At 36.1% G+C, this 14,415-nt stretch overlaps 1 non-coding gene across 1 annotated transcript; it reads left to right on the top strand.

Annotated features, from left to right (window-relative positions):
• Positions 1-13,504: 13,504 nt before the first annotated feature.
• Positions 13,505-13,608, top strand: LOC141545299 (U6 spliceosomal RNA). Its single transcript, XR_012482975.1, has one exon. It is a non-coding gene; the product is annotated as a U6 spliceosomal RNA (small nuclear RNA).
• Positions 13,609-14,415: the final 807 nt, after the last annotated feature.

Below are 14,415 nucleotides of genomic sequence, written 5' to 3'. Positions count from 1 at the left end.
GGAAGAGTCACTCACATTTGGTGGCCCTTCTACATTTCCAGCGTCATTTCATCCTCTACATTCCAGTCAAAATGGATAATTCTCTGCCTTTTGAACACAAACCATCTATCATGTCTCTGTACCTTAGCTTAAGCTCTTCCCTAAACCTAGAGATCCCTTCTTCCCTATCTTCACCTATTTTCCTCCTATACCACCTTATTCAAAACACCTTCCCCTGTCCTTCTACTTAACAATAATCACCCCGCTAAGACCTCACTTTACTTTGCAACTTTCTGATTCACTTGTATAATATTGTGCACTAGCATTTCTGACCATGCTGGTTTCTTATTCTCCTTGAGGGATGTGTTCTTTGAAGGCAATGACTCATCAATAAATCAACAAGCATTTATTAAATTCTTGTTGTAAGCAGGAACTGGGCTAGAGTTTGGAGATTTCAACAGAAATGAAACCAGATTCTACCCTCTACAGGCTTTGTATACATATACATATGTAAGAGACATCTATACAAACAACAAACAGATGTAAGAGAATCTTGGGAAGGATGCACACTAACAGCTAGGAGAACCAAGAAAAGCCTCATGAAGAAAGTGATGATGTTTAACCTGAGACTTGAAGGTAGGCAGCAATTCCTAAAAATAGAGGGGTGAGAAGGATGTGCATTTTACCCAGAAGATAGTATTAAGGCATGGAGACAAGCAAGAGTTTGTGGGTGGTGTGTAAGAAACAGGGAGGATCATTTTGACCAGACTACAAAATCCATAAAGCAGAGTAATATGAAATAGGGCTGGAAAGATGGGGTAGGAACAGATTGTAAAGAGTTTTAAATAACAAAAATTTTATGTTTGATCATAGAAGGAATAGAGACATAACAAAGTTTAATGGGGGCAGAGGTGAGTATAAGACATTTGTTGCTATGTAGAAGTTGAATTTAAGTGGAAAGAAACTTGTGACAAATTTTCATGAAATAGCTAACCTCTTAGGAAAATATAATTAAGAGTTACAGGTTGCTATTTTGTGTTTTAAATATTTATCAATGTGTGCTCTTAAGTTTGTGGTTTAAAACATTTCTTCCATGGTGGAGAAAATAAATATCTATCCTATAACTGATCTACTTTTTACAGCTAATAAAAGGGACACTGCTAGTTCTTTTTGGGGACACCCTGGACATGACACTAACCTGAACCTTTGTTTTAGAGAATTTTCTCCATAATACCACTCTGAGGGTATTTGTTGAGGAGGAAGAAGGGTAGCAGAAAGTGTAAAAAAAGCTTGATCTCATTTTATGGGAAGTCAGGCCATGTAGGAGTAAACTCAGTCTGCCTGAGTCAAAAGCTTAAGTCCCTTAGTTGGAAAGAGTAAGGGGTTTACATCTGTTGTATTGCTATTTTTTTATTGTATTTACTGAGCTGATTATAGAAGGAAGAAGAGGGATTCTTTTTTTTTTAATTTTTATTATATATATTTTTTATAATATTATCCCTTGTATTCATTTTTCCAAATTATCCTCCCCTCCCTCTACTACCTCCCCCCGATGACAGGCAATCCCATACATTTTACATGTGTTACAATATAACCTAGATACAATACATGTGTGTAAATACCATTTTCTTGTTGCACAATAAGCATTAGATTCCGAAGGTACATGTAACCTGGGCAGACAGATATTAGTGCTAACAATTTACATTCACTTCCCAGTGTTCCTTCTCTGGGTGTAGTTGTTTCTGTCCATCATTGATCAACTGGAAGTGAGTTGGCTCTTCTTTATGTTGAAGATTTCCACTTCCATCAGAATACATCCTCATACAGTATTGTTGTTGAAGTGTATAGTGATCTTCTGTTTCTGCTCATTTCACTCAGCATCAATTGATGTAAGTCTCTCCAAGTCTCTCTGTATTCCTCCTGCTGGTCATTTCTTACAGAGCAATAATATTCCATAACAAGAAGAGGGATTCTTAAGGTTTATAGAATAAATTATGAAATTTGAAGTTTGCTCTCTAATCCTATCTCCCACCCTAACCTTTAGCCTATAATATGGGCTACTCTCATCCAGGAATTGAGTGTGTATACTCCTACTATCCTATATCTCATAAAGGTTGACTCTTTCAACTACTCTCAATAGGAATTAACTTTTAAATAACTTTTTTATTTTTAAAATAACTTTTAAATAAAATTAAATTTTAAATAAATTAAGTAATTAATTTTAAAATAACCTTTATCAAAACTGTAACAAGCAAGAGGCAATATGTGATTTTCCCCAAGGCACCAGCATCTAAGAGAGTATAACTTTCTTCCTGAGTGAGTATATTTCTTTCTTGAGGCAAGCTCTACTACCCATTATAGGCTTTCTCCATCTATATAGCACAATCACTCCCAGCTCACTTCCTCTAGAATCCCATTGCTATGTTGATCAAGTTCCAGGTGCCACCTTTCCCCAAAATCCTGTGAGGATACAGCCCATATTCTTTAGGGAATAGGCTGCCCTATCTCCTTGTAAAACTCTACCATAATTGGACTGTGCTTTGTACAAGCTACTCCCCAGTCCCCAAGGACAATTTGCCTTAGGCATAAGAATTCTTAATTATGATTTTGGCTTAGACAATGTACACAGAAAACATCCTTAAGTGGAAATATGTACAATGGAGAGATTTGTCTTTCAATTTTTGAGAACTTTATTAGGAGATAAAGAGTGGAATAGAGAAGTATAACCCTTGCTAAAACCACTACATTGAGAAGCAGAGAGGATTCGATGCTTATCTCTTTTAATAAATGAACTTTGTTGCATCACCTAACTCTGCCTCAGTTTCCCTCTTCCATATTAAAAGGGTGAAAAAGTTAATCCATGCAAAATACAATCAGCATGATGATTTCAGAAAGGCCTGGAGAGACTTATGTGAACTGAGGCTAAATGAAATGAGTAGGACCAGGAGACAACACAATTATATGATGATCAAATCAGCTCCTAAGATAACAAACCCTGTTAGATGAGTGCCCCTCAGAAACAAAAATTCCATTTCAAATGAAACTTGACCAGCTTAATATCAACAAATATGTAGGAAGATCTCCAGACACAATTTAAAAGTGCCCAGGAGGATAAAGGAGGGGGGGGAGAGAAGAATGTTACTTATTTCATCTCTTTGTGATAGATTTCCTCTTCCAAAGCATAAAAATATTCATCGTCTCTTGAGCCCATCAAAACTCTATGAAGTAAGTTTTAAGGCCATTAAATATTCCTTATATAACTAAGGAAACTGCCCCTAGTGAGAGAAGTTGTGACATGTTCATCATCAGGCAACTACTAAACTTCAGAGGCCAGGGTCAGCCCCAGATTTTTCCACTATAGCACACTATCTCTCTCTTGACCCCTGTTTTGGGTCTGCTGTTTTGCAGATTTCAGGGAAATTTAGTAAGCTAGTGATGGTCTCCATGCAGAAATTCTTAACTCTTCATCTTAATCTTGTGAACAATAAAATGAAAGAGTAAGAGGACCTTTATATTCCCACAACTTTCCATCCATCTCTATTTCTGTTCTGGAAGACAGTGGAGAGACACTGGGGAGTAATTGTGGGTCAAGACCAGGTGGGAAGTTGATTGCTCCCATGATAAATGATGATAATAGTATTAATAATAATAATAACCTACAGTTATATAGTATTTGAGGTTTACAAACTTTTTCACAAGCCTTTTATTGCCCCTATATTGCTTAGTAAACAACTCCCCACAATATATAGAAAGAACAGTCAAGTTAAGAGGAAATTTGGAAAAAAAAAAAAAAGAGAGAGAGAGAGAAGGGATGGATCTTAGAAATATCTACCCACATGCCCTATGTTTTTAAAGATTCCTTTAATGCTTGGCAGCTGATAAGCTGGCAAAAGTAGTTTGGTGCGTGCTAGTGAAAATACCTTTATCTGCTACCTTTGAAGGCTGCTTCTGTTCCAAGACAGTTCTATTACTTAGCTGTGCCCATCAGAAATTCTACTTTGTAAAGTTCAGGGACAAAAGAAGAAAGGAGTGGGGGGGAGGGTCTTGAAATTAGCTTCATGGGATGGAAATTCAGAAGGGACTCATTTATCAATTGTCCCAAGAATAGGATCAGCTTACTTTTTGTCCCTTTAGAAAAGACAAACAGTGTTAGGATTGCTGTGTACCTAAATCTTTGCCACACCCAATAGCATACTTAACTCTCTAAGTCTTACTCACTGGAAAAAAGGGATCTCCTTACATAGCATGAAATATCATACTGGAATTTTCACTCCTAATGTAAAGGGAATATCTTATGCATGTTTTAAGTGACTACCTTAACTATTCGTCCTAATTTTTTTGGACAATTCTCTCTTCCAAATCCTATCTTCTCTACTCTACTACATTTCCACTTTCTTAATATTCATGGAGACTCCTAGAAAGTTTTCTCAGGTTTTTCTGAAAGCATCCTGCTTGTCATTCCTTACAACACAATAGTATTCAATGATCGTATGGCACAACTTATTTATCCATTCCCCAATTAATGGACAAGTCCTCAATTTTCAGTTCATTGCTACCTTTCATGAACTTTGCCAAATTTTCATGAACTGATACAAAGTGAAATGAACAGAACCAGAACATTATATACAGTGATAGCAATACTGTACAATGATCAACTCAATGATTTAGCTATTCTCAGTAATGTGACAATCCAAGAAAATTCTGAGGGACTTAATGATGTCCAGAAAAAGAACTAGAGGAGACTGAATGAAAATTAACGTATAATTTTTCACTTTCTTTGTGTGTATGTGTGTGTGTGTGTGTGTGTGTGTGTGTGTGTGTGTGTTTCCTTATTTTCTTTTGCAGCACGGCTAATATGCTTTGCATGATTTCACATGTATAACCAACATCACATTTCTTGCCTTATATATGCATGAAGCAGGGGTGGGAGGGAAGAAAAGAATTCAGAACTCAAAAATATTTTTAAATTAATGTTTAAAATAAATAAATAATGTTTTGTTTTGTTTTTTAGAAGAAGAAAAGGGGAAAAGGAACATTATTAAATACTTCCAATAGCAAGTGGTACATGATCTCAGCTTTGAAAGAAACCAGGAATTCCAAGACGTAGAGTTAATATATTTCAGACTTGAGCTAGTAGTCTGTACAAATAGATAGAATGTTAACTCTGATTAATAAGATGAAATATAAAACCTGGGACTCATTGTTCCAATTCACATTCAGACCATCAGGTTGGGTACCCAGAGCCATTGCTCCTACCCTCAGGGGTCTAGTGATAACCCAGAAGGATTAGGGTTATCTTTTTAATAGTGTTGTTCCTGAATATCCATTAAGTATGTTTCCCCAATCTCAATAGCTAATTACCTCCCTAATATAATTTAAATCTATTATTTCCCCAATATCAGCTAGGTGGTACAGTAGATAGAGATTCCTTAGGATCTGGAAGGTATGTATTTAAATCTGGCTTACTTACTACTGGATAAGTACTGGCTTACTTATTGAATACTTACTAGCAGGTTGAATTAATACAGGTCACATAATTTCTGTCTACTTCAGTTTCTCTAGCTGTCAAATGGAGATAATAAAATTTACCTTAATTATAGGATTGTCCTAAGGACAATATTTATAATATTATAAATACATTATAATATTTATAAGTGTTTAGCACTGAACCTCCCACATAGTAGGTGCTTAACAAATGCTTGCTTAGAAAGAACTCTGGGAAATGAGTGTGAACCACTATATAGCTTTTCCAATCCCTCTATTTTTGTCCGCCTGCATTTTTTATTTCTTTCATAGGTTAATTGTACATTATTTCAAAGTCTGATTCTTTGTACAGCAAAATAACTGTATGGATATGTATATATATATATTGTATTTAACATATATTTTAACATATTTAACATGTATTGGTGTACCTGCCATCTGGGGTAGGGAGAGGGAAGGAGGGGAAAAATTGGAACAAAAGATTTTGCAATTGTCAGTGCTGAAAAATTACCCATGCATATATCTTGTAAATAAAAAGCTATAATAAAAAAAAGAAACAATCAGCATGATGATTTCAGAAAGACCTGGAGAGACTTATGTGAACTGAGGCTAAGTGAAATGAGTAGGACCAGGAGACAACACGATTATATGATGATCAACAATGAGATGATTTAGGCCAGTTGCAAGGGTTTTGTGATTGAGAAAGTTATCTATACCCAGAAGGAAGACTATGGGGACTGAGTGTGGTCCACAACATAGTACTTTCACTCTTTTTGTTGTTGTTTGATTGCATTTTGTTTTCTTTCTCATTTTTTTTTTCCTTTTTGATCTGATTTTCCTTGTGCAGCACGGTTATTATAGAAATATGTATAGAAGAATTGCGCATGTTTAACGTATATTGGATTACTTGCCTTCTAGGAGAGGGGATGAGGGGAAGGGAGGGAAATTTAGAACACAAGGTTCTGCAAGGGTCAATGCTGAAAAATTATCCATGCATATATTTTGAAAATAAGAAACTTTAATTAAAATTTTAAAAAATAAAAATAAAAGCCAAATGCTTATTTCTTTCCCTCTAACCAATTTATATCAGATAGCTTTTACAAAGAAATATTTATTGAGGAAGTATAATAAGGACCAAAATACAACATCCCACCAGAGTAGATAGTTCTTTTTTCTTCCTTTAATGAGTTCCTATCAAGTTCACTTCTGAATGCGGTGTATATGATAGACAAGTCACTCCTTGCTTGTTTGGTAGAGTATCTTGGTGACCAAGTCCATCAATTGCTAAAAAGGGTCAAATCAGTTACTCACTTTCTTTACCAGCTCTTGATTGCACTCCTCAATGGGTTAGAGACTGCTGCAGCTGTTCTGGCAGACTGTTACCAGAAATTGAAGTACCTCTGCTAGTTCTTCCAACCCTTTGAAGCTCCTGTGGTCATAAGATAGTCCATTTTGTCTGTTACTCATTCACCTAAGATCAGCAAAGAATAAACATAATAGAGAGAGAAGGAACACTATGAGTTCATGGTAATATGGTGGCTGGGTGGGGAGATAAGGGCATAGAAAGCAGGTGGCAAGCCCATCCTGCTGCTCCAGCTACCCCTCTTCTCACCCAAAGGATTACAGCAGTTGATGTTTCACTGGCCTCCCGGGAAGAGAAAGGCATTTTGACAAGCCTTTTGTATGCACACTCATTTCTAGCTAAGCAACCAATTAAAAGGCTTTTTATCGCCTTGCAGTAAACCCACAAGAATCAGCCTGAGAATACCTAAACCTGCTATTTGGGGAATGGAGAGGGAAAGTGGAGGGGGGTGAGGGGAAAAGCCCCTCCATCCAGAATTCTGGAAGCTAGCTCTTCAAGCCTCATTGTGTATTAGCACTGGCAGAGCTTATTGTGCATATTCCCTGCCTCACAAGCCAATCTACATATAATATGTAGAGAAGAGAAAATGTCAGAAAGGAAGAGAGAAGCTAGATTATGGTGGATTGTAAATATCGGGATGAGAAGATTACATTTTTTCTTAAAGGAAATAAGAGACCAATGAACATTTTTGAGCAAGGAATAACAGATTCAATAGCAGCTACATAAGGAACAAGTTGAAGAAGAGAAAGACTGGAAGCACAAAGTACAACTGAGTCCATTTCAATAGTCCAGGCAAGAGGTGAGAAAAGTCTGACCTAAAATCATTTTTGTATGAGTTGAAAGAAGGGGACAAATGCAAGAAATGGATCAGAGGTGAAATCAACAAGCCTTGATGACAGTTCAGATATCAGCCAGTCAGTCAATAGGACAATTATTAAACATCTATTGTGCAAAGTACTCAGAATACAAAGAAAGGCAAAAAACAATCCCAACCTTTGAGAAGTTCACAATCTAATGAGGTTTAAAGGAAAGGACAGATTAAAAAATTATTTGTAAAGTTGCAAACCAAGATGATTGGAAGGATAATCATTCCCTCCAAAGAAAAGAGAAAGTTTGAAGAAGTGAACTTAAGGAAGAAGATAATTGTCTGTTTTGAACATAATGACCATGAGACCCTCCAGGTATGGTTATCTAGTAGATAGTAGGCATGGGGTATTTAGATTTGGAAGATATTAAAGTTGCATCTATAAAAGTTGGAGGGTCATTTGTGTTGAAATTAGAGAGAGAAAGAGATAAAATTGATGGTCTCATCCCCATCAAAATGAGATTTGAATTCAAGTTTTCATGAGGCTTAAAACCAACCCATTATCCACTAATGCAATGCTGCTTCTATTTTGATTGAACGGGGTCAATAAGAATTTCTTAAGAATACAAGATCAGGTTCTTTTTGTACAGCAAAACAACTGTTTGGACATGTATACATATATTGTATTTAATTTATACTTTAACATATTTAACATGTATTGGTCAACCTGCCATGGGGGAAGGGGGGAAAGAGGGGAAAAATTGGAACAAAAGGTTTGGCAATTGTCAATGCTGTAAAATTACCCATGCACATATATGGTAAATAAAAACTATAATTAATAAAAAAGAAAGAAAGAAAAGAATATAAGAATAGTCCCATCAATTGGAGAATGGCTGAATAAATTGTGGTATAGTAATGTTATGGAATATTATTGTTCTGTAAGAAACAACCAGCAGGATGATTTCAGAGAGGCCTGGAGAGACTTACAGGAACTGATGCTGAATGAAATGAGCAGGACCAGGGGATCATTATGTACTTCAACAACAATACTATATGATGATCAATTCTGATGAACGTGGCCATCTTCAACAATGAGATGAATCAAACCAGTTCCAACTGTTTAGTAATGTATTGAGCCATCTACACCCAGAGAGAGAACTGTGGGAACTGAATTTGGCTCACAACATAGCTCTCTCACTGTTCTTGTTGTTTGCTTGCATTTTATTTTGCTTCTTTTTTTTTCTGGTTTGATTTGATTTTTCTTTTGCAGCAAGATAATTGTATAAATATGTATGCATATATTGGATTTAACATATATTTCTACCATGTTTAACATATATTGGACTACTTGCCATGTAGGAGAGGGTTTAGGGGAAAGGGGAGCAAAAATTGGAATACGAGGTTTTGCAAGGGTTAATATTGAAGAATTATCCATGCATATGTTTTGAAAATAAAAAGCTTAAAAAAAAAAAAAATTGAGTCCTTAGAAAGCAATACCAATGGACCAATAATGATTGGCCAAGCTCCTTGTAGATTCTTAAAATAAGTCTAGGATAATTGATCCCAAATCTTCACTTTTTGGAAGGTTCCACTGGAAAGTAGGTAATGATTAAAGTTAAATTGAAGATAATAGAAAAAAAAAAAAAAGATACAGACAGGAAGTAATTGAGGGGGTGTATGGCAGCTGTACTATAATCCTTTTGTCCATACAAGTTAGGCTACTTTTTCCTTAAAAGATATTAAAACTGTCCTGTTATTGTCTCTTCCTGTTTGCTTAAGTATAAATGGTGCACTAGGTGTTCTCTGATGCTTGGCTAATGAGCAACTCAGGCAAACAAGATTTTCTTAATTGAATCAACTCAAGGCATCCTCGATGCCTATCTTTGTTGAATGCCCTTCTACAGCTATGGATAAGTAAATCTGCTTTTCTTTAACAGCTAAATGATCCAAAGTGGTTCACTTTGTTCCAATATGTAATATCAATCACCAAAGGACTTGTCTACATCAAGCCAATCACTATAGGGGGCACTTCATCCCAATTGAAATCATAGAATATTAAGGGTTAAATATCAGAGACAATAAAGTATTCATATCTGAAATGAAGTGTAAAGAAGTTCATAAATCAAGTTTATGAAATTATGAAATTAGGGACCTAGCCACTGGTTTCAAAAAGACTTCTCATGACCCGTTCCTCTTTCCTCTTGTTCACCCTTCATTTTCAAAGAGGATCAATTACATCATAGAGTGATAAGCATGAGTTGGATTTCAGTGAGGAAGAATTGTAGAAAGTAGTCATCTTCTCTCCTTCAGTGGGCAAATGCAAATGGAAGGAAAGAGAGGAGGATGTGGACTATAGATAGGAATGAATACTTTGGAGATTTTTGCCAAAGCTGACAGTAACTAAGAATCTAAGAGATGGGGACGGATAGGTAGCAGAGTGAATAGAAAACCAGCCTTGGAGTCAGGAGGACCTAAATTCAAATATGCCCTCAGACACTAGCTGTTTGTCTCTGGACTAGTCACTTAATCCCAATTGCCTAAAAAAAAAAAAAAAAAGAATCACAGGGATAAAACAAGCAAGAACTAAGAGTTTGCTCACCATAGAAAATGGAAGAATTACTTAAGAAAGATTCTTAGCATTCAGAGTCACATGATGGTTGAGTAAATTAGTAAAGGGATGGGGAACAAGGCAAAAGTCCCACAGATGGATGCAGATTGTGGCAGGGAATTCTGTCCAGATGTTTTCTCAATATGGAAGTGTTGTTCAATTCCCTAAAACCAAACTGAATTCATAATTTGTTCCATTTCCATATCATCCTAAGGTAGCAGAATATGAAGCATATACAAAAAAATAAACAAACCATATTGCTTATGGAACAAGCATCTTAGTTTTATGTAACATGGGTCCATGGAAGCTGGAGTTGCTGGTATTTTTTTTTTAATCAGGACACAAAAGTTAGCTTTCACCTTGGTTTCTAATGGTTCAGCAATTTAGAATGTCAATAATTTACTATAAGACAACACTGAAAACTGGGAGTGTCCATATATGTGTGTTCAAGCAAGGCAGAGGGCTGGAATGAATGATGTTTTCCCTTATCAGCAACAACAAAATTGGACATGTGAGCTAATAGCTATCTGACCTCCTGTGACATGCAACTATTGCAGTCTGGGAAATGTATCCTGAGGCCAGTTTTCTTGACCGATGGATCTGCTTATCCAGAGAACAGCTTCATAAAGGGGAGAAAATAAGCTTGAATGGAATAAAAAACCAAAAAACCTGTTGAAATGATAACACTAAAGAAGTGATAGGGCTTTAAAAAAGAGTTTAGTATTCAATATAGCCACAAATTCAATGAAAAGTATCTAAATTTGAAAATTACTCTGGATTTCTTCAAGGAATTTATTCAATTTAAAGGGCCTAAAGTTATTGTTTTCACATTGAAGTCTCTACAACCAAAGAGAGTTCTTATTTTCTACTTGGTTTCATTCTGCTTATTCACATTTCATTGATACAGGGCTTTCTGTAATAGGAAATGAGTTGTTCAAGACATCTCTAATCAAATGATTTTCCCTCAGTCCACTTGAAATCATATAAAAAAAAGGAAATATAACAGAGACAAAGTAATATTAAAGTCTTAAATAAAGACTAAAGATTTTCTTCTCTTACTCATTTAAAAGTGCCAAGAAATTTCCTAATCAAAATTTATGGAATTAAAAGGCAATTAGTCTGCATGCTCTAAAAAGTAAGATACTATATTGATTCCTGGCAGCAGAGAAGAGAGCCAATTATAGAACAAGAAACCAGCTCTTGAGGGGGATCCTTTCCTTTTAGGGAGAAAGGATTTTTCCTTCCCATCTCACCTCTAGCCCTATGATCTTAACATCTTGGTCTTGCACTATTTTCCCAGGAAGAGAAACTACACTAAGTTCTTGGTTCTATGAACTGAAGGAAGAGACCAGTGATAAGACCTATATGAATCAAGAAGGGAGTCAGCCCTGACCTCAGGAGTTGGACATTGGAGAGAAACAATCCTCAATAAGTGATCTTCCCAGTTCACAAAAGATACTTTGCTGATAAGAAGATGCTAGTATAAGGGAAAGTGCATTGGAGGTATGAATTTTCTTGGATACATGACTTCTCTTAAGTTCTTTCTTGTAGAATTCCATGTGTTCACCCACTCTTCCCACTGACCATGTGGATATTTCTGGGAGAGACCACATTTACAAGGGAAATATCCTATTACTTTTGTTCTCAGCATTCTCAGTAAGTGCCTTTGATTTGAGTTAACTGTATCTCCTTGGGAGCTACTAAAGAGAAATGCACTGATAGTACTTTGGAAGCTCGAGTTTTAGTAGTGTGGAACCTCTGAGTACCTTCTTGACTCCTGTGTTTGTCAGTGTTTCTACTCAGCTCTGGGCTTTTTATCAGGAATACGTCATAGTCCTCTGTTCCATTAAAGATCCATTTTTTCCCTCTGTAGGATTATACTTAATCTCAAAAGATAAATTATTCTTGGTTATATGTACTGTCATCATTTGCCTTTTTGAATTTTGAATTTTATCCAATCTATCCACTTTGGCATCTGGCTGCCCACTTTTTTATTTTTATGATAACTGAGTGATCTTGGTTGTAATCTATTGGCATAAAGACTAGCTCATAGTAGACATTTCATGAACTTGAAGATTTTAAGGACTTTCTATCAACCAAATCCCAACTTAATAGAAAATTTAACACATAAGAGCCTATACCCAAAAGCAATTTCAAGGAACTCAACATGGATAAATTATTTATGTCTTTTTACATGGGAAATTTATAGTTTATATTTAAGATTGATATCAACAACACAATAGCTCAAAAGATATATCGGGACAGAGTTAAGATAAAATAGTAATTATGACATGCAAATAAGGTACAGAGGAAGAATAGACACAGAGTCATTAGATGGGGCTTGTAGTTCTGAAAAATGTACTCACATCAGGAATGGATTCAATAGGCAACATTACATTTATCTTATAAAGAGTATAGCACCCTCCAAAATTTATAAAGAAATAAGGGTAGAAAGGGAACTATAAAGAAATATGGGTGGAAAGTGGACAGAGAAGCAAAGAGTGAGGTAAGAAGAAAAAGGAGGGATGGGATGGGGGGAGGTTAAGGCAAGTTATGGAACAGAAATAATGAAAAGGGTCATCAGGAATAAGAAAGATATGTATCTATGTATGGGGATATGTGCGTCTATATCTACACATGTATATATAAATAAATGTGTATTGATCACTGACTGAAATATCTTTAATTGAGAGCCTTCCTCATTACAGACACATAGGAATTGTCCCATAATACCAATCTGTACCAATAAAAATAAAAATCCCAAGAGCAGAATAATGTTCTTTCAGCTTCTACAATCCACATTCTGAGATCAGATTTAATAACCTATCATGATTTCCTAACATGAGAACTACCATCACATAATTACTATATATGTTGCCATCAATCTTTTTTTTTCCCCTGAGTACAAACTGGTCTATTATTTGATATTAAATGTTCATTATTATTATAGGCAAAACTAATAAACCCATAGAATATGGCAGGACACTAAGTCAATCAGGTACAGCTTTCTCAACTTCCCCCCCCCCCAGGCTGGGGTCAAGTGACTTGCCCAGGGTCACACAGCTAGGAAGTGTTAAGTGTCTGAGACCAGATTTGAACTCCGGTCCTCCTGAATTCAGGGCTGGTGCTCTATCCACTGCGCCACATAGCTGCCCCAGCTTTCTCAACTTCTATACTTCTATGTAGTCAATCATAGAAGGAGAAAAGAGACTGGACTTCAAATTCCTGATGGAGCATTCTCTTTTGTATTATTTCACTAAAGATGGTGCTCGCTTTGTCAGCATATATACTAAAATTGGAACGATACAGAGATTACATGGCCCCTGTGCAAAGATGACACACAAATTTACGAAGAATTTCTCCAAAAATGCACCTGTTATAACCAATCAGAATTTCTGAGAAATTGACATTTCCAGCAGCTACCTGAGGGGTTGAAAGGTTGGATGTTCATGAGTTGGTGTAGGTATCTAGTAGTAGGTGCTTCTTGTTCTTATACCACTCATGGGCAAAAATGGCCACAGACAGGATCATCCTGAACCTGAAGGGTGGAGAGCCATGAATGACAATCCAACAGTAGCTTAGATAGTGGGTAGTTTAAATACTGCAGAAGTGAAATGTCTTTTCAGCAGACCTCCGACTTTATCTTTCAGGGAGATTATAATGATGGAGATGAGCTATAGTTTCATGTTTTAAATATTTCTTCTGTGGTAGAGGAAATAAATAGCTGTCCTAGGTTGTTTGTCCTTCATTCTCTAAGAGGATCATGACATCAGGGAGGCGATGCCATGCCAAGCAAGTGGATTGGATTTAAGTAAAGGACAGCTGTGCAAGGGCTGCTGCCCCACTTTCTCCTCTAGAACCATCTAGGTCCAGTGGCTAGATGTAAATTAGGACCACTGAAGAAGTCTATGGATGAAGTAGGAGATCCTGACCCTTCTAAGCTAAAATCTTTAACAAGACTCAATTTGACTGACATAGCCTCCTATTCAGTGATTAAGGCTAGATAAAAAAGGAAAGAAGCAAAGACTGGCCTTTTTTAATTAGTAAAAAAAAAAATTATTTTTGACTGGTACCTCTTTTGTTCATTAGGTACCTTTCTAGAAAGACCTTTTTTAAACCATTTTAGGAAAGACCCAATACATAAGACATATCTAAGGTTAATTTTAGAGATGTCTC

The sequence above is a fragment of the Sminthopsis crassicaudata genome, chromosome 5 (genome assembly GCF_048593235.1).
Source record: "Sminthopsis crassicaudata isolate SCR6 chromosome 5, ASM4859323v1, whole genome shotgun sequence".
NCBI classification, from domain to species: domain Eukaryota; kingdom Metazoa; phylum Chordata; class Mammalia; order Dasyuromorphia; family Dasyuridae; genus Sminthopsis; species Sminthopsis crassicaudata.
The sequence above is the reverse complement of the archived record's forward strand: the minus strand, read 5'-3'. Positions and strand labels throughout refer to the sequence as shown.